At 44.6% G+C, this 18,888-nt stretch overlaps 45 non-coding genes across 45 annotated transcripts; all 45 read left to right on the top strand.

The window, feature by feature from the left end:
* The first annotated feature begins 204 nt into the window (after positions 1 to 204).
* Positions 205 to 276, top strand: trnac-gca (transfer RNA cysteine (anticodon GCA)). Its single transcript has one exon. It is a non-coding gene; the product is annotated as a tRNA-Cys (tRNA).
* A 340-nt stretch (positions 277 to 616) lies between these two features.
* trnac-gca (transfer RNA cysteine (anticodon GCA)) lies at positions 617 to 688 on the top strand. Its single transcript has one exon. It is a non-coding gene; the product is annotated as a tRNA-Cys (tRNA).
* Positions 689 to 1,055: 367 nt separating this feature from the next.
* trnac-gca (transfer RNA cysteine (anticodon GCA)) lies at positions 1,056 to 1,127 on the top strand. The gene has a single exon. It is a non-coding gene; the product is annotated as a tRNA-Cys (tRNA).
* Positions 1,128 to 1,496: 369 nt separating this feature from the next.
* Positions 1,497 to 1,568, top strand: trnac-gca (transfer RNA cysteine (anticodon GCA)). The gene has a single exon. It is a non-coding gene; the product is annotated as a tRNA-Cys (tRNA).
* Positions 1,569 to 1,908: 340 nt separating this feature from the next.
* On the top strand, positions 1,909 to 1,980 carry trnac-gca (transfer RNA cysteine (anticodon GCA)). Its single transcript has one exon. It is a non-coding gene; the product is annotated as a tRNA-Cys (tRNA).
* A 339-nt stretch (positions 1,981 to 2,319) lies between these two features.
* Positions 2,320 to 2,391, top strand: trnac-gca (transfer RNA cysteine (anticodon GCA)). Its single transcript has one exon. It is a non-coding gene; the product is annotated as a tRNA-Cys (tRNA).
* Positions 2,392 to 2,761: 370 nt separating this feature from the next.
* Positions 2,762 to 2,833, top strand: trnac-gca (transfer RNA cysteine (anticodon GCA)). Its single transcript has one exon. It is a non-coding gene; the product is annotated as a tRNA-Cys (tRNA).
* Positions 2,834 to 3,194: 361 nt separating this feature from the next.
* trnac-gca (transfer RNA cysteine (anticodon GCA)) lies at positions 3,195 to 3,266 on the top strand. Its single transcript has one exon. It is a non-coding gene; the product is annotated as a tRNA-Cys (tRNA).
* A 339-nt stretch (positions 3,267 to 3,605) lies between these two features.
* trnac-gca (transfer RNA cysteine (anticodon GCA)) lies at positions 3,606 to 3,677 on the top strand. Its single transcript has one exon. It is a non-coding gene; the product is annotated as a tRNA-Cys (tRNA).
* A 369-nt stretch (positions 3,678 to 4,046) lies between these two features.
* trnac-gca (transfer RNA cysteine (anticodon GCA)) lies at positions 4,047 to 4,118 on the top strand. The gene has a single exon. It is a non-coding gene; the product is annotated as a tRNA-Cys (tRNA).
* A 339-nt stretch (positions 4,119 to 4,457) lies between these two features.
* Positions 4,458 to 4,529, top strand: trnac-gca (transfer RNA cysteine (anticodon GCA)). The gene has a single exon. It is a non-coding gene; the product is annotated as a tRNA-Cys (tRNA).
* Positions 4,530 to 4,869: 340 nt separating this feature from the next.
* trnac-gca (transfer RNA cysteine (anticodon GCA)) lies at positions 4,870 to 4,941 on the top strand. Its single transcript has one exon. It is a non-coding gene; the product is annotated as a tRNA-Cys (tRNA).
* Positions 4,942 to 5,281: 340 nt separating this feature from the next.
* trnac-gca (transfer RNA cysteine (anticodon GCA)) lies at positions 5,282 to 5,353 on the top strand. Its single transcript has one exon. It is a non-coding gene; the product is annotated as a tRNA-Cys (tRNA).
* A 371-nt stretch (positions 5,354 to 5,724) lies between these two features.
* Positions 5,725 to 5,796, top strand: trnac-gca (transfer RNA cysteine (anticodon GCA)). Its single transcript has one exon. It is a non-coding gene; the product is annotated as a tRNA-Cys (tRNA).
* Positions 5,797 to 6,136: 340 nt separating this feature from the next.
* On the top strand, positions 6,137 to 6,208 carry trnac-gca (transfer RNA cysteine (anticodon GCA)). The gene has a single exon. It is a non-coding gene; the product is annotated as a tRNA-Cys (tRNA).
* Positions 6,209 to 6,547: 339 nt separating this feature from the next.
* Positions 6,548 to 6,619, top strand: trnac-gca (transfer RNA cysteine (anticodon GCA)). The gene has a single exon. It is a non-coding gene; the product is annotated as a tRNA-Cys (tRNA).
* Positions 6,620 to 6,959: 340 nt separating this feature from the next.
* Positions 6,960 to 7,031, top strand: trnac-gca (transfer RNA cysteine (anticodon GCA)). Its single transcript has one exon. It is a non-coding gene; the product is annotated as a tRNA-Cys (tRNA).
* Positions 7,032 to 7,400: 369 nt separating this feature from the next.
* On the top strand, positions 7,401 to 7,472 carry trnac-gca (transfer RNA cysteine (anticodon GCA)). Its single transcript has one exon. It is a non-coding gene; the product is annotated as a tRNA-Cys (tRNA).
* Positions 7,473 to 7,811: 339 nt separating this feature from the next.
* On the top strand, positions 7,812 to 7,883 carry trnac-gca (transfer RNA cysteine (anticodon GCA)). The gene has a single exon. It is a non-coding gene; the product is annotated as a tRNA-Cys (tRNA).
* A 338-nt stretch (positions 7,884 to 8,221) lies between these two features.
* On the top strand, positions 8,222 to 8,293 carry trnac-gca (transfer RNA cysteine (anticodon GCA)). Its single transcript has one exon. It is a non-coding gene; the product is annotated as a tRNA-Cys (tRNA).
* Positions 8,294 to 8,632: 339 nt separating this feature from the next.
* trnac-gca (transfer RNA cysteine (anticodon GCA)) lies at positions 8,633 to 8,704 on the top strand. Its single transcript has one exon. It is a non-coding gene; the product is annotated as a tRNA-Cys (tRNA).
* A 368-nt stretch (positions 8,705 to 9,072) lies between these two features.
* trnac-gca (transfer RNA cysteine (anticodon GCA)) lies at positions 9,073 to 9,144 on the top strand. The gene has a single exon. It is a non-coding gene; the product is annotated as a tRNA-Cys (tRNA).
* Positions 9,145 to 9,483: 339 nt separating this feature from the next.
* On the top strand, positions 9,484 to 9,555 carry trnac-gca (transfer RNA cysteine (anticodon GCA)). The gene has a single exon. It is a non-coding gene; the product is annotated as a tRNA-Cys (tRNA).
* Positions 9,556 to 9,898: 343 nt separating this feature from the next.
* trnac-gca (transfer RNA cysteine (anticodon GCA)) lies at positions 9,899 to 9,970 on the top strand. Its single transcript has one exon. It is a non-coding gene; the product is annotated as a tRNA-Cys (tRNA).
* Positions 9,971 to 10,310: 340 nt separating this feature from the next.
* Positions 10,311 to 10,382, top strand: trnac-gca (transfer RNA cysteine (anticodon GCA)). The gene has a single exon. It is a non-coding gene; the product is annotated as a tRNA-Cys (tRNA).
* Positions 10,383 to 10,751: 369 nt separating this feature from the next.
* On the top strand, positions 10,752 to 10,823 carry trnac-gca (transfer RNA cysteine (anticodon GCA)). The gene has a single exon. It is a non-coding gene; the product is annotated as a tRNA-Cys (tRNA).
* A 340-nt stretch (positions 10,824 to 11,163) lies between these two features.
* Positions 11,164 to 11,235, top strand: trnac-gca (transfer RNA cysteine (anticodon GCA)). Its single transcript has one exon. It is a non-coding gene; the product is annotated as a tRNA-Cys (tRNA).
* A 340-nt stretch (positions 11,236 to 11,575) lies between these two features.
* Positions 11,576 to 11,647, top strand: trnac-gca (transfer RNA cysteine (anticodon GCA)). Its single transcript has one exon. It is a non-coding gene; the product is annotated as a tRNA-Cys (tRNA).
* A 369-nt stretch (positions 11,648 to 12,016) lies between these two features.
* trnac-gca (transfer RNA cysteine (anticodon GCA)) lies at positions 12,017 to 12,088 on the top strand. The gene has a single exon. It is a non-coding gene; the product is annotated as a tRNA-Cys (tRNA).
* A 340-nt stretch (positions 12,089 to 12,428) lies between these two features.
* On the top strand, positions 12,429 to 12,500 carry trnac-gca (transfer RNA cysteine (anticodon GCA)). The gene has a single exon. It is a non-coding gene; the product is annotated as a tRNA-Cys (tRNA).
* Positions 12,501 to 12,835: 335 nt separating this feature from the next.
* Positions 12,836 to 12,907, top strand: trnac-gca (transfer RNA cysteine (anticodon GCA)). Its single transcript has one exon. It is a non-coding gene; the product is annotated as a tRNA-Cys (tRNA).
* Positions 12,908 to 13,275: 368 nt separating this feature from the next.
* On the top strand, positions 13,276 to 13,347 carry trnac-gca (transfer RNA cysteine (anticodon GCA)). Its single transcript has one exon. It is a non-coding gene; the product is annotated as a tRNA-Cys (tRNA).
* Positions 13,348 to 13,687: 340 nt separating this feature from the next.
* On the top strand, positions 13,688 to 13,759 carry trnac-gca (transfer RNA cysteine (anticodon GCA)). The gene has a single exon. It is a non-coding gene; the product is annotated as a tRNA-Cys (tRNA).
* Positions 13,760 to 14,098: 339 nt separating this feature from the next.
* trnac-gca (transfer RNA cysteine (anticodon GCA)) lies at positions 14,099 to 14,170 on the top strand. Its single transcript has one exon. It is a non-coding gene; the product is annotated as a tRNA-Cys (tRNA).
* Positions 14,171 to 14,538: 368 nt separating this feature from the next.
* Positions 14,539 to 14,610, top strand: trnac-gca (transfer RNA cysteine (anticodon GCA)). The gene has a single exon. It is a non-coding gene; the product is annotated as a tRNA-Cys (tRNA).
* A 340-nt stretch (positions 14,611 to 14,950) lies between these two features.
* Positions 14,951 to 15,022, top strand: trnac-gca (transfer RNA cysteine (anticodon GCA)). Its single transcript has one exon. It is a non-coding gene; the product is annotated as a tRNA-Cys (tRNA).
* Positions 15,023 to 15,385: 363 nt separating this feature from the next.
* trnac-gca (transfer RNA cysteine (anticodon GCA)) lies at positions 15,386 to 15,457 on the top strand. The gene has a single exon. It is a non-coding gene; the product is annotated as a tRNA-Cys (tRNA).
* Positions 15,458 to 15,806: 349 nt separating this feature from the next.
* On the top strand, positions 15,807 to 15,878 carry trnac-gca (transfer RNA cysteine (anticodon GCA)). The gene has a single exon. It is a non-coding gene; the product is annotated as a tRNA-Cys (tRNA).
* Positions 15,879 to 16,218: 340 nt separating this feature from the next.
* Positions 16,219 to 16,290, top strand: trnac-gca (transfer RNA cysteine (anticodon GCA)). The gene has a single exon. It is a non-coding gene; the product is annotated as a tRNA-Cys (tRNA).
* Positions 16,291 to 16,659: 369 nt separating this feature from the next.
* On the top strand, positions 16,660 to 16,731 carry trnac-gca (transfer RNA cysteine (anticodon GCA)). Its single transcript has one exon. It is a non-coding gene; the product is annotated as a tRNA-Cys (tRNA).
* A 340-nt stretch (positions 16,732 to 17,071) lies between these two features.
* trnac-gca (transfer RNA cysteine (anticodon GCA)) lies at positions 17,072 to 17,143 on the top strand. The gene has a single exon. It is a non-coding gene; the product is annotated as a tRNA-Cys (tRNA).
* Positions 17,144 to 17,484: 341 nt separating this feature from the next.
* trnac-gca (transfer RNA cysteine (anticodon GCA)) lies at positions 17,485 to 17,556 on the top strand. The gene has a single exon. It is a non-coding gene; the product is annotated as a tRNA-Cys (tRNA).
* Positions 17,557 to 17,895: 339 nt separating this feature from the next.
* On the top strand, positions 17,896 to 17,967 carry trnac-gca (transfer RNA cysteine (anticodon GCA)). Its single transcript has one exon. It is a non-coding gene; the product is annotated as a tRNA-Cys (tRNA).
* Positions 17,968 to 18,337: 370 nt separating this feature from the next.
* On the top strand, positions 18,338 to 18,409 carry trnac-gca (transfer RNA cysteine (anticodon GCA)). The gene has a single exon. It is a non-coding gene; the product is annotated as a tRNA-Cys (tRNA).
* A 339-nt stretch (positions 18,410 to 18,748) lies between these two features.
* Positions 18,749 to 18,820, top strand: trnac-gca (transfer RNA cysteine (anticodon GCA)). The gene has a single exon. It is a non-coding gene; the product is annotated as a tRNA-Cys (tRNA).
* Positions 18,821 to 18,888: the final 68 nt, after the last annotated feature.

Raw genomic sequence — 18,888 nt, 5'->3', positions numbered from 1 at the left:
ATTACATGAATTCCAGCGGTTGTACGTGAAGATAAGCAACTTTTACCACCTTTCAGGTCTCAAGCGGCTGCAATAGTTTCACCCAAGCTAAATAGCGGTCCATACCATCACCATCACATCCTACCACTATTGCGGACTGCCTCCAGCAGGGCAACACATCTATGGTCCGACAGACTCGCCGGCAGAAAGCACAAGTTAAAAGAGAGGGGTATAGCTCAGTGGTAGAGCATTTGACTGCAGATCAAGAGGTCCCCAGTTCAACTCTGGGTGCCCCCTTTACAGATGTTGGCAACCAAGAGAATCTACTCTTTATAGAAGTGGTTGATTCCAAACCTTCTAAATGTCATCTCACCTTATTCAACCAGGAAAACTGTTGTGCCATAAACATGCTGAAAAGTTAGTAACTGCACCATTACATGAATTCCAGCTGTTGTACGTGAAGATAAGCAACTTTTACCACCTTTCAGGTCTCAAGCGGCTGCAATAGTTTCACCCAAGCTAAATAGCGGTCCATACCATCACCATCACATCCTACCACTATTGCGGACTGCCTCCAGCAGGGCAACACATCTATGGTCCGACAGACTCGCCGGCAGAAAGCAGAAGATACATGAGAGGGGGTATAGCTCAGTGGTAGAGCATTTGACTGCAGATCAAGAGGTCCCCAGTTCAACTCTGGGTGCCCCCTTTACAGATGTTGGCAACCAAGAGAATCTACTCTTTATAGAAGTGGTTGATTCCGAACCTTCTAAATGTCATCTCACCTTATTCAACCAGGAAAACTATGGTGCCCAAAACATGCTGATCAGTGAATGATTGCACCATTACATGACTTCCAGCTGTTGTACATGAAGATAAGCAACTTTTACCACCTTTCAGGTCTCAAGTGGCTGCAATAGTTTAATACTCAAAAGTCCAGATAGCCAATGCCATCAACCATTCACAACTTAGTTTATTATGAACTTTGCCTCTCGTGTGGATGCTAATTTTAATGGAAGGTGTATATCTCATGGGTACCGACATACTCGCCGCCAGAAAGCAGAAGATAAATGAGAGGGGGTATAGCTCAGTGGTAGAGCATTTGACTGCAGATCAAGAGGTCCCCAGTTCAACTCTGGGTGCCCCCTTTACAGATGTTGGCAACCAAGAGAATCTACTCTTTATAGAAGTGGTTGATTCCGAACCTTCTAAATGTCATCTCACCTTATTCAACCAGGAAAACTATGGTGCCCTAAACATGCTGATCAGTGAATGATTGCACCATTACATGACTTCCAGCTGCAGTACGTAAGTATAAGCAACTTTTACCACCTTTAAGGTCTCAAGTGGCTGAAAAAGTTTAATACTCAAAAGTCCAGATAGCCAATGCCATCAACCAATTGTACAACTTAGTTTATTATGAACTTTGCCTCTCGTGTGGATGCTAATTTTAATGGAAGGTGTATATCTCATGGGTACCGACATACTCGCCGCCAGAAAGCAGAAGATAAATGAGAGGGGGTATAGCTCAGTGGTAGAGCATTTGACTGCAGATCAAGAGGTCCCCAGTTCAACTCTGGGTGCCCCCTTTACAGATGTTGGCAACCAAGAGAATCTACTCTTTATAGAAGTGGTTGATTCCGAACCTTCTAAATGTCGTCTCACCTTATTCAACCAGGAAAACTGTTGTGCCATAAACATGCTGAATATTTAGTAACTGCACCATTACATGAATTCCAGCGGTTGTACGTGAAGATAAGCAACTTTTACCACCTTTCAGGTCTTAAGCGGCTGCAATAGTTTCACCCAAGCTAAATAGCGGTCCATACCATCACCATCACATCCTACCACTATTGCGGACTGCCTCCAGCAGGGCAACACATCTATGGTCCGACAGACTCGCCGGCAGAAAGCACAAGTTAAAAGAGAGGGGGTATAGCTCAGTGGTAGAGCATTTGACTGCAGATCAAGAGGTCCCCAGTTCAACTCTGGGTGCCCCCTTTACAGATGTTGGCAACCAAGAGAATCTACTCTTTATAGAAGTGGTTGATTCAAACCTTCTAAATGTCATCTCACCTTATTCAACCAGGAAAACTGTTGTGCCATAAACATGCTGAATAGTTAGTAACTGCACCATTACATGAATTCCAGTGGTTGTACGTGAAGATAAGCAACTTTTACCACCTTTCAGGTCTCAAGCGGCTGCAATAGTTTCACCCAAGCTAAATAGCGGTCCATACCATCACCATCACATCCTACCACTATTGCGGACTGCCTCCAGCAGGGCAACACATCTATGGTCCGACAGACTCGCCGGCAGAAAGCAGAAGATACATGAGAGGGGGTATAGCTCAGTGGTAGAGCATTTGACTGCAGATCAAGAGGTCCCCAGTTCAACTCTGGGTGCCCCCTTTACAGATGTTGGCAACCAAGAGAATCTACTCTTTATAGAAGTGGTTGATTCCGAACCTTCTAAATGTCATCTCACCTTATTCAACCAGGAAAACTGTTGTGCCATAAACATGCTGATCAGTGAATGATTGCACCATTACATGAATTCCAGCTGTTGTACGTGAAGATAAGCAACTTTTACCATCTTTCAGATCTCAAGTGGCTGCAATAGTTTAATACTCAAAAGTCCAGATAGCCAATGCCATCAACCAGTTGCACAACTTAGTGTATTATGAACTTTGCCTCTCGTGCAGGATGCTAATTTTAATGGAAGGTGTATATCTCATGGGTACCGACATACTCGCCGCCAGAAAGCAGAAGATAAATGAGAGGGGGTATAGCTCAGTGGTAGAGCATTTGACTGCAGATCAAGAGGTCCCCAGTTCAACTCTGGGTGCCCCCTTTACAGATGTTGGCAACCAAGAGAATCTACTCTTTATAGAAGTGGTTGATTCCGAACCTTCTAAATGTCATCTCACCTTATTTTACCTATGGTGCCCTAAACATGTTGATCAGTGAATGATTGCACCATTACATGAATTCCAGCGGTTGTACGTGAAGATAAGCAACTTTTACCACCTTTAAGGTCTCAAGTGGCTGAAAAAGTTTAATACTCAAAAGTCCAGATAGCCAATGCCATCAACCAATTGTACAACTTAGTTTATTATGAACTTTGCCTCTCGTGTGGATGCTAATTTTAATGGAAGGTGTATATCTCATGGGTACCGACATACTCGCCGCCAGAAAGCAGAAGATAAATGAGAGGGGGTATAGCTCAGTGGTAGAGCATTTGACTGCAGATCAAGAGGTCCCCAGTTCAACTCTGGGTGCCCCCTTTACAGATGTTGGCAACCAAGAGAATCTACTCTTTATAGAAGTGGTTGATTCCGAACCTTCTAAATGTCATCTCACCTTATTCAACCAGGAAAACTGTTGTGCCATAAACATGCTGAATATTTAGTAACTGCACCATTACATGAATTCCAGCGGTTGTACGTGAAGATAAGCAACTTTTACCACCTTTCAGGTCTCAAGCGGCTGCAATAGTTTCACCCAAGCTAAATAGCGGTCCATACCATCACCATCACATCCTACCACTATTGCGGACTGCCTCCAGCAGGGCAACACATCTATGGTCCGACAGACTCGCCGGCAGAAAGCAGAAGTTAAAGAGAGGGGGTATAGCTCAGTGGTAGAGCATTTGACTGCAGATCAAGAGGTCCCCAGTTCAACTCTGGGTGCCCCCTTTACAGATGTTGGCAACCAAGAGAATCTACTCTTTATAGAAGTGGTTGATTCCGAACCTTCTAAATGTCATCTCACCTTATTCAACCAGGAAAACTATGGTGCCATAAACATGCTGATCAGTGAATGATTGCACCATTACATGACTTCCAGCTGTTGTACGTGAAGATAAGCAACTTTTACCATCTTTCAGATCTCAAGTGGCTGCAATAGTTTTATACTCAAAAGTCCAGATAGCCAATGCCATCAACCAATTGTACAACTTAGTTTATTATGAACTTTGCCTCTCGTGTGGATGCTAATTTTAATGGAAGGTGTATATCTCATGGGTACCGACATACTCGCCGCCAGAAAGCAGAAGATAAATGAGAGGGGGTATAGCTCAGTGGTAGAGCATTTGACTGCAGATCAAGAGGTCCCCAGTTCAACTCTGGGTGCCCCCTTTACAGATGTTGGCAACCAAGAGAATCTACTTTTTATAGAAGTGGTTGATTCCAAACCTTCTAAATGTCATCTCACCTTATTCAACCAGGAAAACTGTTGTGCCATAAACATGCTGAATATTTAGTAACTGCACCATTACATGAATTCCAGTGGTTGTACGTGAAGATAAGCAACTTTTACCACCTTTCAGGTCTCAAGCGGCTGCAATAGTTTCACCCAAGCTAAATGGCGGTCCATACCATCACCATCACATCCTACCACTATTGCGGACTGCCTCCAGCAGGGCAACACATCTATGGTCCGACAGACTCGCCGGCAGAAAGCAGAAGATAAATGAGAGGGGTATAGCTCAGTGGTAGAGCATTTGACTGCAGATCAAGAGGTCCCCAGTTCAACTCTGGGTGCCCCCTTTACAGATGTTGGCAACCAAGAGAATCTACTCTTTATAGAAGTGGTTGATTCCAAACCTTCTAAATGTCATCTCACCTTATTCAACCAGGAAAACTGTTGTGCCATAAACATGCTGAAAAGTTAGTAACTGCACCATTACATGAATTCCAGCTGTTGTACGTGAAGATAAGCAACTTTTACCACCTTTCAGGTCTCAAGCGGCTGCAATAGTTTCACCCAAGCTAAATAGCGGTCCATACCATCACCATCACATCCTACCACTATTGCGGACTGCCTCCAGCAGGGCAACACATCTATGGTCCGACAGACTCGCCGGCAGAAAGCAGAAGATACATGAGAGGGGGTATAGCTCAGTGGTAGAGCATTTGACTGCAGATCAAGAGGTCCCCAGTTCAACTCTGGGTGCCCCCTTTACAGATGTTGGCAACCAAGAGAATCTACTCTTTATAGAAGTGGTTGATTCCGAACCTTCTAAATGTCATCTCACCTTATTCAACCAGGAAAACTGTTGTGCCATAAACATGCTGAATATTTAGTAACTGCACCATTACATGAATTCCAGCGGTTGTACGTGAAGATAAGCAACTTTTACCACCTTTCAGGTCTCAAGCGGCTGCAATAGTTTCACCCAAGCTAAATGGCGGTCCATACCATCACCATCACATCCTACCACTATTGCGGACTGCCTCCAGCAGGGCAACACATCTATGGTCCGACAGACTCGCCGGCAGAAAGCAGAAGATAAATGAGAGGGGGTATAGCTCAGTGGTAGAGCATTTGACTGCAGATCAAGAGGTCCCCAGTTCAACTCTGGGTGCCCCCTTTACAGATGTTGGCAACCAAGAGAATCTACTCTTTATAGAAGTGGTTGATTCCGAACCTTCTAAATGTCATCTCACCTTATTCAACCAGGAAAACTGTATGGTGCCATAAACATGCTGATCAGTGAATGATTGCACCATTACATGACTTCCAGCTGTTGTACGTGAAGATAAGCAACTTTTACCATCTTTCAGATCTCAAGTGGCTGCAATAGTTTAATACTCAAAAGTCCAGATAGCCAATGCCATCAACCAGTTGCACAACTTAGTGTATTATGAACTTTGCCTCTCGTGCGGATGCTAATTTTAATGGAAGGTGTATATCTCATGGGTACCGACATACTCGCCGCCAGAAAGCAGAAGATAAATGAGAGGGGGTATAGCTCAGTGGTAGAGCATTTGACTGCAGATCAAGAGGTCCCCAGTTCAACTCTGGGTGCCCCCTTTACAGATGTTGGCAACCAAGAGAATCTACTCTTTATAGAAGTGGTTGATTCCGAAACTTCTAAATGTCATCTCACCTTATTCAACCAGGAAAACTGTTGTGCCATAAACATGCTGAATATTTAGTAACTGCACCATTACATGAATTCCAGCGGTTGTACGTGAAGATAAGCAACTTTTACCACCTTTCAGGTCTCAAGCGGCTGCAATAGTTTCACCCAAGCTAAATAGCGGTCCATACCATCACCATCACATCCTACCACTATTGCGGACTGCCTCCAGCAGGGCAACACATCTATGGTCCGACAGACTCGCCGGCAGAAAGCAGAAGATACATGAGAGGGGGTATAGCTCAGTGGTAGAGCATTTGACTGCAGATCAAGAGGTCCCCAGTTCAACTCTGGGTGCCCCCTTTACAGATGTTGGCAACCAAGAGAATCTACTATTATAGAAGTGGTTGATTCCGAACCTTCTAAATGTCATCTCACCTTATTCAACCAGGAAAACTGTTGTGCCATAAACATGCTGAAAAGTTAGTAACTGCACCATTACATGAATTCCAGCGGTTGTACGTGAAGATAAGCAACTTTTACCACCTTTCAGGTCTCAAGCGGCTGCAATAGTTTCACCCAAGCTAAATAGCGGTCCATACCATCACCATCACATCCTACCACTATTGCGGACTGCCTCCAGCAGGGCAACACATCTATGGTCCGACAGACTCGCCGGCAGAAAGCAGAAGATAAATGAGAGGGGGTATAGCTCAGTGGTAGAGCATTTGACTGCAGATCAAGAGGTCCCCAGTTCAACTCTGGGTGCCCCCTTTACAGATGTTGGCAACCAAGAGAATCTACTCTTTATAGAAGTGGTTGATTCCGAACCTTCTAAATGTCATCTCACCTTATTCAACCAGGAAAACTGTTGTGCCATAAACATGCTGAATATTTAGTAACTGCACCATTACATGAATTCCAGCGGTTGTACGTGAAGATAAGCAACTTTTACCACCTTTCAGGTCTCAAGCGGCTGCAATAGTTTCACCCAAGCTAAATAGCGGTCCATACCATCACCATCACATCCTACCACTATTGCGGACTGCCTCCAGCAGGGCAACACATCTATGGTCCGACAGACTCGCCGGCAGAAAGCAGAAGATACATGAGAGGGGGTATAGCTCAGTGGTAGAGCATTTGACTGCAGATCAAGAGGTCCCCAGTTCAACTCTGGGTGCCCCCTTTACAGATGTTGGCAACCAAGAGAATCTACTCTTTATAGAAGTGGTTGATTCCGAACCTTCTAAATGTCATCTCACCTTATTCAACCAGGAAAACTATGGTGCCATAAACATGCTGATCAGTGAATGATTGCACCATTACATGACTTCCAGCTGTTGTACGTGAAGATAAGCAACTTTTACCATCTTTCAGATCTCAAGTGGCTGCAATAGTTTAATACTCAAAAGTCCAGATAGCCAATGCCATCAACCAGTTGCACAACGTAGTGTATTATGAACTTTGCCTCTCGTGTGGATGCTAATTTTAATGGAAGGTGTATATCTCATGGGTACCGACATACTCGCCGCCAGAAAGCAGAAGATAAATGAGAGGGGGTATAGCTCAGTGGTAGAGCATTTGACTGCAGATCAAGAGGTCCCCAGTTCAACTCTGGGTGCCCCCTTTACAGATGTTGGCAACCAAGAGAATCTACTCTTTATAGAAGTGGTTGATTCCGAACCTTCTAATGTCATCTCACCTTATTCAACCAGGAAAACTGTTGTGCCATAAACATGCTGAATATTTAGTAACTGCACCATTACATGAATTCCAGCGGTTGTACGTGAAGATAAGCAACTTTTACCACCTTTCAGGTCTCAAGCGGCTGCAATAGTTTCACCCAAGCTAAATGGCGGTCCATACCATCACCATCACATCCTACCACTATTGCGGACTGCCTCCAGCAGGGCAACACATCTATGGTCCGACAGACTCGCCGGCAGAAAGCACAAGTTAAAAGAGAGGGGGTATAGCTCAGTGGTAGAGCATTTGACTGCAGATCAAGAGGTCCCCAGTTCAACTCTGGGTGCCCCCTTTACAGATGTTGGCAACCAAGAGAATCTACTCTTTATAGAAGTGGTTGATTCCAAACCTTCTAAATGTCATCTCACCTTATTCAACCAGGAAAACTGTTGTGCCATAAACATGCTGAATATTTAGTAACTGCACCATTACATGAATTCCAGCTGTTGTACGTGAAGATAAGCAACTTTTACCACCTTTCAGGTCTCAAGCGGCTGCAATAGTTTCACCCAAGCTAAAAGCGGTCCATACCATCACCATCACATCCTACCACTATTGCGGACTGCCTCCAGCAGGGCAACACATCTATGGTCCGACAGACTCGCCGGCAGAAAGCAGAAGATAAATGAGAGGGGTATAGCTCAGTGGTAGAGCATTTGACTGCAGATCAAGAGGTCCCCAGTTCAACTCTGGGTGCCCCCTTTACAGATGTTGGCAACCAAGAGAATCTACTTTTTATAGAAGTGGTTGATTCCAAACCTTCTAAATGTCATCTCACCTTATTCAACCAGGAAAACTGTTGTGCCATAAACATGCTGAATATTTAGTAACTGCACCATTACATGAATTCCAGCGGTTGTACGTGAAGATAAGCAACTTTTACCACCTTTCAGGTCTCAAGCGGCTGCAATAGTTTCACCCAAGCTAAATAGCGGTCCATACCATCACCATCACATCCTACCACTATTGCGGACTGCCTCCAGCAGGGCAACACATCTATGGTCCGACAGACTCGCCGGCAGAAAGCACAAGTTAAAGAGAGGGGGTATAGCTCAGTGGTAGAGCATTTGACTGCAGATCAAGAGGTCCCCAGTTCAACTCTGGGTGCCCCCTTTACAGATGTTGGCAACCAAGAGAATCTACTCTTTATAGAAGTGGTTGATTCCGAACCTTCTAAATGTCATCTCACCTTATTCAACCAGGAAAACTATGTGCCATAAACATGCTGATCAGTGAATGATTGCACCATTACATGAATTCCAGCTGTTGTACGTGAAGATAAGCAACTTTTACCATCTTTCAGATCTCAAGTGGCTGCAATAGTTTAATACTCAAAAGTCCAGATAGCCAATGCCATCAACCAGTTGCACAACGTAGTGTATTATGAACTTTGCCTCTCGTGTGGATGCTAATTTTAATGGAAGGTGTATATCTCATGGGTACCGACATACTGGCCGCCAGAAAGCAGAAGATAAATGAGAGGGGGTATAGCTCAGTGGTAGAGCATTTGACTGCAGATCAAGAGGTCCCCAGTTCAACTCTGGGTGCCCCCTTTACAGATGTTGGCAACCAAGAGAATCTACTCTTTATAGAAGTGGTTGATTCCGAACCTTCTAAATGTCATCTCACCTTATTCAACCAGGAAAACTGTTGTGCCATAAACATGCTGAATATTTAGTAACTGCACCATTACATGAATTCCAGCGGTTGTACGTGAAGATAAGCAACTTTTACCACCTTTCAGGTCTCAAGCGGCTGCAATAGTTTCACCCAAGCTAAATGGCGGTCCATACCATCACCATCACATCCTACCACGATTGCGGACTGCCTCCAGCAGGGCAACACATCTATGGTCCGACAGACTCGCCGGCAGAAAGCAGAAGTTAAATGAGAGGGGTATAGCTCAGTGGTAGAGCATTTGACTGCAGATCAAGAGGTCCCCAGTTCAACTCTGGGTGCCCCCTTTACAGATGTTGGCAACCAAGAGAATCTACTTTTTATAGAAGTGGTTGATTCCAAACCTTCTAAATGTCATCTCACCTTATTCAACCAGGAAAACTGTTGTGCCATAAACATGCTGAATATTTAGTAACTGCACCATTACATGAATTCCAGCTGTTGTACGTGAAGATAAGCAACTTTTACCACCTTTCAGGTCTCAAGTGGCTGCAATAGTTTCACCAAAAGCTAAATAGCGGTCCATACCATCACCATCACATCCTACCACTATTATGGACTTTGCCTCCAGCAGGGAACACATCTCATGGTCCGACATACTCGCCGGCAGAAAGCAGAAGATAAATGAGAGGGGGTATAGCTCAGTGGTAGAGCATTTGACTGCAGATCAAGAGGTCCCCAGTTCAACTCTGGGTGCCCCCTTTACAGATGTTGGCAACCAAGAGAATCTACTCTTTATAGAAGTGGTTGATTCCGAACCTTCTAAATGTCATCTCACCTTATTCAACCAGGAAAACTGTTGTGCCATAAACATGCTGAATATTTAGTAACTGCACCATTACATGAATTCCAGCGGTTGTACGTGAAGATAAGCAACTTTTACCACCTTTCAGGTCTCAAGCGGCTGCAATAGTTTCACCCAAGCTAAATGGCGGTCCATACCATCACCATCACATCCTACCACTATTGCGGACTGCCTCCAGCAGGGCAACACATCTATGGTCCGACAGACTCGCCGGCAGAAAGCAGAAGATACATGAGAGGGGGTATAGCTCAGTGGTAGAGCATTTGACTGCAGATCAAGAGGTCCCCAGTTCAACTCTGGGTGCCCCCTTTACAGATGTTGGCAACCAAGAGAATCTACTCTTTATAGAAGTGGTTGATTCCGAACCTTCTAAATGTCATCTCACCTTATTCAACCAGGAAAACTATGGTGCCATAAACATGCTGAATCAGTTAATAACTGCACCATTACATGAATTCCAGCGGTTGTACGTGAAGATAAGCAACTTTTACCATCTTTCAGATCTCAAGTGGCTGCAATAGTTTAATACTCAAAAGTCCAGATAGCCAATGCCATCAACCAGTTGCACAACGTAGTGTATTATGAACTTTGCCTCTCGTGCGGATGCTAATTTTAATGGAAGGTGTATATCTCATGGGTACCGACATACTCGCCGCCAGAAAGCAGAAGATAATGAGAGGGGGTATAGCTCAGTGGTAGAGCATTTGACTGCAGATCAAGAGGTCCCCAGTTCAACTCTGGGTGCCCCCTTTACAGATGTTGGCAACCAAGAGAATCTACTCTTTATAGAAGTGGTTGATTCCGAACCTTCTAAATGTCATCTCACCTTATTCAACCAGGAAAACTGTTGTGCCATAAACATGCTGAATATTTAGTAACTGCACCATTACATGAATTCCAGCGGTTGTACGTGAAGATAAGCAACTTTTACCACCTTTCAGGTCTCAAGCGGCTGCAATAGTTTCACCCAAGCTAAATGGCGGTCCATACCATCACCATCACATCCTACCACGATTGCGGACTGCCTCCAGCAGGGCAACACATCTATGGTCCGACAGACTCGCCGGCAGAAAGCACAAGTTAAATGAGAGGGGGTATAGCTCAGTGGTAGAGCATTTGACTGCAGATCAAGAGGTCCCCAGTTCAACTCTGGGTGCCCCCTTTACAGATGTTGGCAACCAAGAGAATCTACTCTTTATAGAAGTGGTTGATTCCGAACCTTCTAAATGTCATCTCACCTTATTCAACCAGGAAAACTGTTGTGCCATAAACATGCTGAATAGTTAGTAACTGCACCATTACATGAATTCCAGCGGTTGTACGTGAAGATAAGCAACTTTTACCACCTTTCAGGTCTCAAGCGGCTGCAATAGTTTCACCCAAGCTAAATAGCGGTCCATACCATCACCATCACATCCTACCACTATTGCGGACTGCCTCCAGCAGGGCAACACATCTATGGTCCGACAGACTCGCCGGCAGAAAGCAGAAGATAAATGAGAGGGGGTATAGCTCAGTGGTAGAGCATTTGACTGCAGATCAAGAGGTCCCCAGTTCAACTCTGGGTGCCCCCTTTACAGATGTTGGCAACCAAGAGAATCTACTCTTTATAGAAGTGGTTGATTCCGAACCTTCTAAATGTCATCTCACCTTATTCAACCAGGAAAACTATGGTGCCATAAACATGCTGATCAGTGAATGATTGCACCATTACATGACTTCCAGCTGTTGTACGTGAAGATAAGCAACTTTTACCATCTTTCAGATCTCAAGTGGCTGCAATAGTTTAATACTCAAAAGTCCAGATAGCCAATGCCATCAACCAGTTGCACAACGTAGTGTATTATGAACTTTGCCTCTCGTGTGGATGCTAATTTTAATGGAAGGTGTATATCTCATGGGTACCGACATACTCGCCGCCAGAAAGCAGAAGATAAATGAGAGGGGGTATAGCTCAGTGGTAGAGCATTTGACTGCAGATCAAGAGGTCCCCAGTTCAACTCTGGGTGCCCCCTTTACAGATGTTGGCAAACAAGAGAATCTACTCTTTATAGAAGTGGTTGATTCCGAACCTTCTAAATGTCATCTCACCTTATTCAACCAGGAAAACTGTTGTGCCATAAACATGCTGAATATTTAGTAACTGCACCATTACATGAATTCCAGCTGTTGTACGTGAAGATAAGCAACTTTTACCACCTTTCAGGTCTCAAGCGGCTGCAATAGTTTCACCCAAGCTAAATAGCGGTCCATACCATCACCATCACATCCTACCACTATTGCGGACTGCCTCCAGCAGGGCAACACATCTATGGTCCGACAGACTCGCCGGCAGAAAGCACAAGTTAAAAGAGAGGGGGTATAGCTCAGTGGTAGAGCATTTGACTGCAGATCAAGAGGTCCCCAGTTCAACTCTGGGTGCCCCCTTTACAGATGTTGGCAACCAAGAGAATCTACTCTTTATAGAAGTGGTTGATTCCGAACCTTCTAAATGTCATCTCACCTTATTCAACCAGGAAAACTGTTGTGCCATAAACATGCTGAATATTTAGTAACTGCACCATTACATGAATTCCAGCGGTTGTACGTGAAGATAAGCAACTTTTACCACCTTTCAGGTCTCAAGCGGCTGCAATAGTTTCACCCAAGCTAAAGTCCATACCATCACCATCACATCCTACCACTATTGCGGACTGCCTCCAGCAGGGCAACACATCTATGGTCCGACAGACTCGCCGGCAGAAAGCAGAAGATACATGAGAGGGGGTATAGCTCAGTGGTAGAGCATTTGACTGCAGATCAAGAGGTCCCCAGTTCAACTCTGGGTGCCCCCTTTACAGATGTTGGCAACCAAGAGAATCTACTCTTTATAGAAGTGGTTGATTCCGAACCTTCTAAATGTCATCTCACCTTATTCAACCAGGAAAACTGGTGCCATAAACATGCTGAATCAGTGAATGATTGCACCATTACATGAATTCCAGCTGTTGTACGTGAAGATAAGCAACTTTTACCATCTTTCAGATCTCAAGTGGCTGCAATAGTTTAATACTCAAAAGTCCAGATAGCCAATGCCATCAACCAGTTGCACAACGTAGTGTATTATGAACTTTGCCTCTCGTGTGGATGCTAATTTTAATGGAAGGTGTATATCTCATGGGTACCGACATACTCGCCGCCAGAAAGCAGAAGATAAATGAGAGGGGGTATAGCTCAGTGGTAGAGCATTTGACTGCAGATCAAGAGGTCCCCAGTTCAACTCTGGGTGCCCCCTTTACAGATGTTGGCAACCAAGAGAATCTACTCTTTATAGAAGTGGTTGATTCCGAACCTTCTAAATGTCATCTCACCTTATTCAACCAGGAAAACTGTTGTGCCATAAACATGCTGAATATTTAGTAACTGCACCATTACATGAATTCCAGCGGTTGTACGTGAAGATAAGCAACTTTTACCACCTTTCAGGTCTCAAGCGGCTGCAATAGTTTCACCCAAGCTAAATGGCGGTCCATACCATCACCATCACATCCTACCACTATTGCGGACTGCCTCCAGCAGGGCAACACATCTATGGTCCGACAGACTCGCCGGCAGAAAGCACAAGTTAAATGAGAGGGGGTATAGCTCAGTGGTAGAGCATTTGACTGCAGATCAAGAGGTCCCCAGTTCAACTCTGGGTGCCCCCTTTACAGATGTTGGCAACCAAGAGAATCTACTCTTTATAGAAGTGGTTGATTCCGAACCTTCTAAATGTCATCTCACCTTATTCAACCAGGAAAACTGTTGTGCCATAAACATGCTGAATATTTAGTAACTGCACCATTACATGCATTCCAGCGGTTGTACGTGAAGATAAGCAACTTTTACCACCTTTCAGGTCTCAAGCGGCTGCAATAGTTTCACCCAAGCTAAATAGCGGTCCATACCATCACCATCACATCCTACCACTATTGCGGACTGCCTCCAGCAGGGCAACACATCTATGGTCCGACAGACTCGCCGGCAGAAAGCAGAAGATAAAGAGAGGGGGTATAGCTCAGTGGTAGAGCATTTGACTGCAGATCAAGAGGTCCCCAGTTCAACTCTGGGTGCCCCCTTTACAGATGTTGGCAACAAAGAGAATCTGCTCTTTATAGAAGTGGTTGATTCCGAACCTTCTAAATGTCATCTCACCTTATTCTACCAGGAAAACTATGGTGCCATAAACATGCTGATCAGTGAATGATTGCACCATTACATGAATTCCAGCTGTTGTACGTGAAGATAAGCAACTTTTACCATCTTTCAGATCTCAAGTGGCTGCAATAGTTTAATACTCAAAAGTCCAGATAGCCAATGCCATCAACCAGTTGCACAACGTAGTGTATTATGAACTTTGCCTCTCGTGTGGATGCTAATTTTAATGGAAGGTGTATATCTCATGGGTACCGACATACTCGCCGCCAGAAAGCAGAAGATAAATGAGAGGGGTATAGCTCAGTGGTAGAGCATTTGACTGCAGATCAAGAGGTCCCCAGTTCAACTCTGGGTGCCCCCTTTACAGATGTTGGCAACCAAGAGAATCTACTCTTTATAGAAGTGGTTGATTCCGAAACTTCTAAATGTCATCTCACCTTATTCAACCAGGAAAACTGTTGTGCCATAAACATGCTGAATATTTAGTAACTGCACCATTACATGAATTCCAGCGGTTGTACGTGAAGATAAGCAACTTTTACCACCTTTCAGGTCTCAAGCGGCTGCAATAGTTTCACCCAAGCTAAATGGCGGTCCATACCATCACCATCACATCCTACCACTATTATGGACTGCCTCCAGCAGGGCAACACATCTATGGTCCGACAGACTCGCCGGCAGAAAGCAGAAGATAAATGAGAGGGGGTATAGCTCAGTGGTAGAGCATTTGACTGCAGATCAAGAGGTCCCCAGTTCAACTCTGGGTGCCCCCTTTACAGATGTTGGCAACCAAGAGAATCTACTCTTTATAGAAGTGGTTGATTCCGAACCTTCTAAATGTCATCTCACCTTATTCAACCAGGAAAACTGTTGTGCCATAAACATGCTGAAAAGTTAGTAACTGCACCATTACATGAATTCCAGCGGTTGTACGTGAAGATAAGCAACTTTTACCATCTTTCAGATCTCAAGTGGCTGCAATAGTTTAATACTCAAAAGTCCAGATAGCCAATGCCATCACCAGTTCACATCCTAGTGTATTATGAACTTTGCCTCCGTGCAGATGCTAATTTTAATGGAAGGTGTATATCTCATGGTCCGACAGACTCCCCGCCAGAAAGCAGAAGATAATGAGAGGGGGTATAGCTCAGTGGTAGAGCATTTGACTGCAGATCAAGAGGTCCCCAGTTCAACTCTGGGTGCCCCCTTTACAGATGTTGGCAACCAAGAGAATCTACTCTTTATAGAAGTGGTTGATTCCGAACCTTCTAAATGTCATCTCACCTTATTCAACCAGGAAAACTGTTGTGCCATAAACATGCTGAATATTTAGTAACTGCACCATTACATGAATTCCAGCTGTTGTACGTGAAGATAAGCAACTTTTACCACCTTTCAGGTCTCAAGCGGCTGCAATAGTTTCACCCAAGCTAGATAGCGGTCCATACCATCACCATCACATCCTACCACTATTGCGGACTTTGCCTCCAGCTAATTTTAATGGAACACATCTATGGTCCGACATACTCGCCACCAGAAAGCAGAAGATAAATGAGAGGGGGTATAGCTCAGTGGTAGAGCATTTGACTGCAGATCAAGAGGTCCCCAGTTCAACTCTGGGTGCCCCCTTTACAGATGTTGGCAACCAAGAGAATCTACTTTTTATTGAAGTGGTTGATTCCGAACCTTCTTAATGTCGTCTCACCTTATTCAACCAGGAAAACTGTTGTGCCATAAACATGCTGAAAAGTTAGTAACTGCACCATTACATGAATTCCAGCGGTTGTACGTGAAGATAAGCAACTTTTACCACCTTTCAGGTCTCAAGCGGCTGCAATAGTTTCACCCAAGCTAAATGGCGGTCCATACCATCACCATCACATCCTACCACTATTGCGGACTGCCTCCAGCAGGGCCACACATCTATGGTCCGACAGACTCGCCGGCAGAAAGCACAAGTTAAAAGAGAGGGGGTATAGCTCAGTGGTAGAGCATTTGACTGCAGATCAAGAGGTCCCCAGTTCAACTCTGGGTGCCCCCTTTACAGATGTTGGCAACCAAGAGAATCTACTCTTTATAGAAGTGGTTGATTCCGAACCTTCTAAATGTCATCTCACCTTATTCAACCAGGAAAACAATGGTGCCCTAAACATGCTGATCAGTGAATGATTGCACCATTACATGAATTCCAGCTGTTGTACGTGAAGATAAGCAACTTTTACCATCTTTCAGATCTCAAGTGGCTGCAATAGTTTAATACTCAAAAGTCCAGATAGCCAATGCCATCAACCAGTTGCACAACTTAGTGTATTATGAACTTTGCCTCTCGTGTGGATGCTAATTTTAATGGAAGGTGTATATCTCATGGGTACCGACATACTCGCCACCAGAAAGCACAAGTTAAAAGAGAGGGGGTATAGCTCAGTGGTAGAGCATTTGACTGCAGATCAAGAGGTCCCCAGTTCAACTCTGGGTGCCCCCTTTACAGATGTTGGCAACCAAGAGAATCTACTCTTTATAGAAGTGGTTGATTCCGAACCTTCTAAATGTCATCTCACCTTATTCAACCAGGAAAACTGTTGTGCCATAAACATGCTGAATATTTAGTAACTGCACCATTACATGAATTCCAGCGGTTGTACGTGAAGATAAGCAACTTTTACCACCTTTCAGGTCTCAAGCGGCTGCAATAGTTTCACCCAAGCTAAATGGCGGTCCATACCATCACCATCACATCCTACCACGATTGCGGACTGCCTCCAGCAGGGCAACACATCTATGGTCCGACAGACTCGCCGGCAGAAAGCACAAGTTAAAAGAGAGGGGGTATAGCTCAGTGGTAGAGCATTTGACTGCAGATCAAGAGGTCCCCAGTTCAACTCTGGGTGCCCCCTTTACAGATGTTGGCAACCAAGAGAATCTACTCTTTATAGAAGTGGTTGATTCCGAACCTTCTAAATGTCATCTCACCTTATTCAACCAGGAAAACTGTTGTGCCATAAACATGCTGAATATTTAGTAACTGCACCATTACATGAATTCCAGCTGTTGTACGTGAAGATAAGCAACTTTTACCATCTTTTTCAGGTCTCAAGCGGCTGCAATAGTTTCACCCAAGCTAAAAGCGGATCCATACCATCACCATCACATCCTACCACTATGGACTTTGCCTCCAGCAGGGCAACACATCTATGGTCCGACATACTCGCCGGCAGAAAGCAGAAGATAAATGAGAGGGGGTATAGCTCAGTGGTAGAGCATTTGACTGCAGATCAAGAGGTCCCCAGTTCAACTCTGGGTGCCCCCTTTACAGATGTTGGCAACCAAGAGAATCTACTCTTTATAGAAGTGGTTGATTCCGAACCTTCTAAATGTCATCTCACCTTATTCAACCAGGAAAACTGTTGTGCCATAAACATGCTGAATATTTAGTAACTGCACCATTACATGAATTCCAGCGGTTGTACGTGAAGATAAGCAACTTTTACCACCTTTCAGGTCTCAAGCGGCTGCAATAGTTTCACCCAAGCTAAATGGCGGTCCATACCATCACCATCACATCCTACCACGATTGCGGACTGCCTCCAGCAGGGCAACACATCTATGGTCCGACAGACTCGCCGGCAGAAAGCAGAAGATAATGAGAGGGGGTATAGCTCAGTGGTAGAGCATTTGACTGCAGATCAAGAGGTCCCCAGTTCAACTCTGGGTGCCCCCTTTACAGATGTTGGCAACCAAGAGAATCTACTCTTTATAGAAGTGGTTGATTCCGAACCTTCTAAATGTCATCTCACCTTATTCAACCAGGAAAACTATGGTGCCATAAACATGCTGAATCAGTGAATGATTGCACCATTACATGAATTCCAGCGGTTGTACGTGAAGATAAGCAACTTTTACCATCTTTCAGATCTCAAGTGGCTGCAATAGTTTAATACTCAAAAGTCCAGATAGCCAATGCCATCAACCAGTTGCACAACTTAGTGTATTATGAACTTTGCCTCTCGTGTGGATGCTAATTTTAATGGAAGGTGTATATCTCATGGGTACCGACATACTCGCCACCAGAAAGCACAAGTTAAATGAGAGGGGGTATAGCTCAGTGGTAGAGCATTTGACTGCAGATCAAGAGGTCCCCAGTTCAAATCTGGGTGCCCCCTTTACAGATGTTGGCAACCAAGAGAATCTACTCTTTATAGAAGTGGTTGATTCCGAACCTTCTAAATGTCATCTCACCTTATTCAACCAGGAAAACTGTTGTGCCATAAACATGCTGAAAAGTTAGTAACTGCACCATTACATGAATTCCAGCGGTTGTACGTGAAGATAAGCAACTTTTACCACCTTTCAGGTCTCAAGCGGCTGCAATAGTTTCACCCAAGCTATATGGCGGTCCATACCATCACCATCACATCCTACCACTATTGCGGACTGCCTCCAGCAGGGCAACACATCTATGGTCCGACAGACTCGCCGGCAGAAAGCACAAGTTAAAAGAGAGGGGTATAGCTCAGTGGTAGAGCATTTGACTGCAGATCAAGAGGTCCCCAGTTCAAATCTGGGTGCCCCCTTTACAGATGTTGGCAAACAAGAGAATCTACTCTTTATAGAAGTGGTTGATTCCGAACCTTCTAAATGT

This window comes from Anoplopoma fimbria, chromosome 9 (assembly GCF_027596085.1).
Source record: "Anoplopoma fimbria isolate UVic2021 breed Golden Eagle Sablefish chromosome 9, Afim_UVic_2022, whole genome shotgun sequence".
Classification (NCBI taxonomy): Eukaryota; Metazoa; Chordata; class Actinopteri; order Perciformes; family Anoplopomatidae; genus Anoplopoma; species Anoplopoma fimbria.
This window is presented reverse-complemented; position numbering and strand designations above follow the sequence as displayed.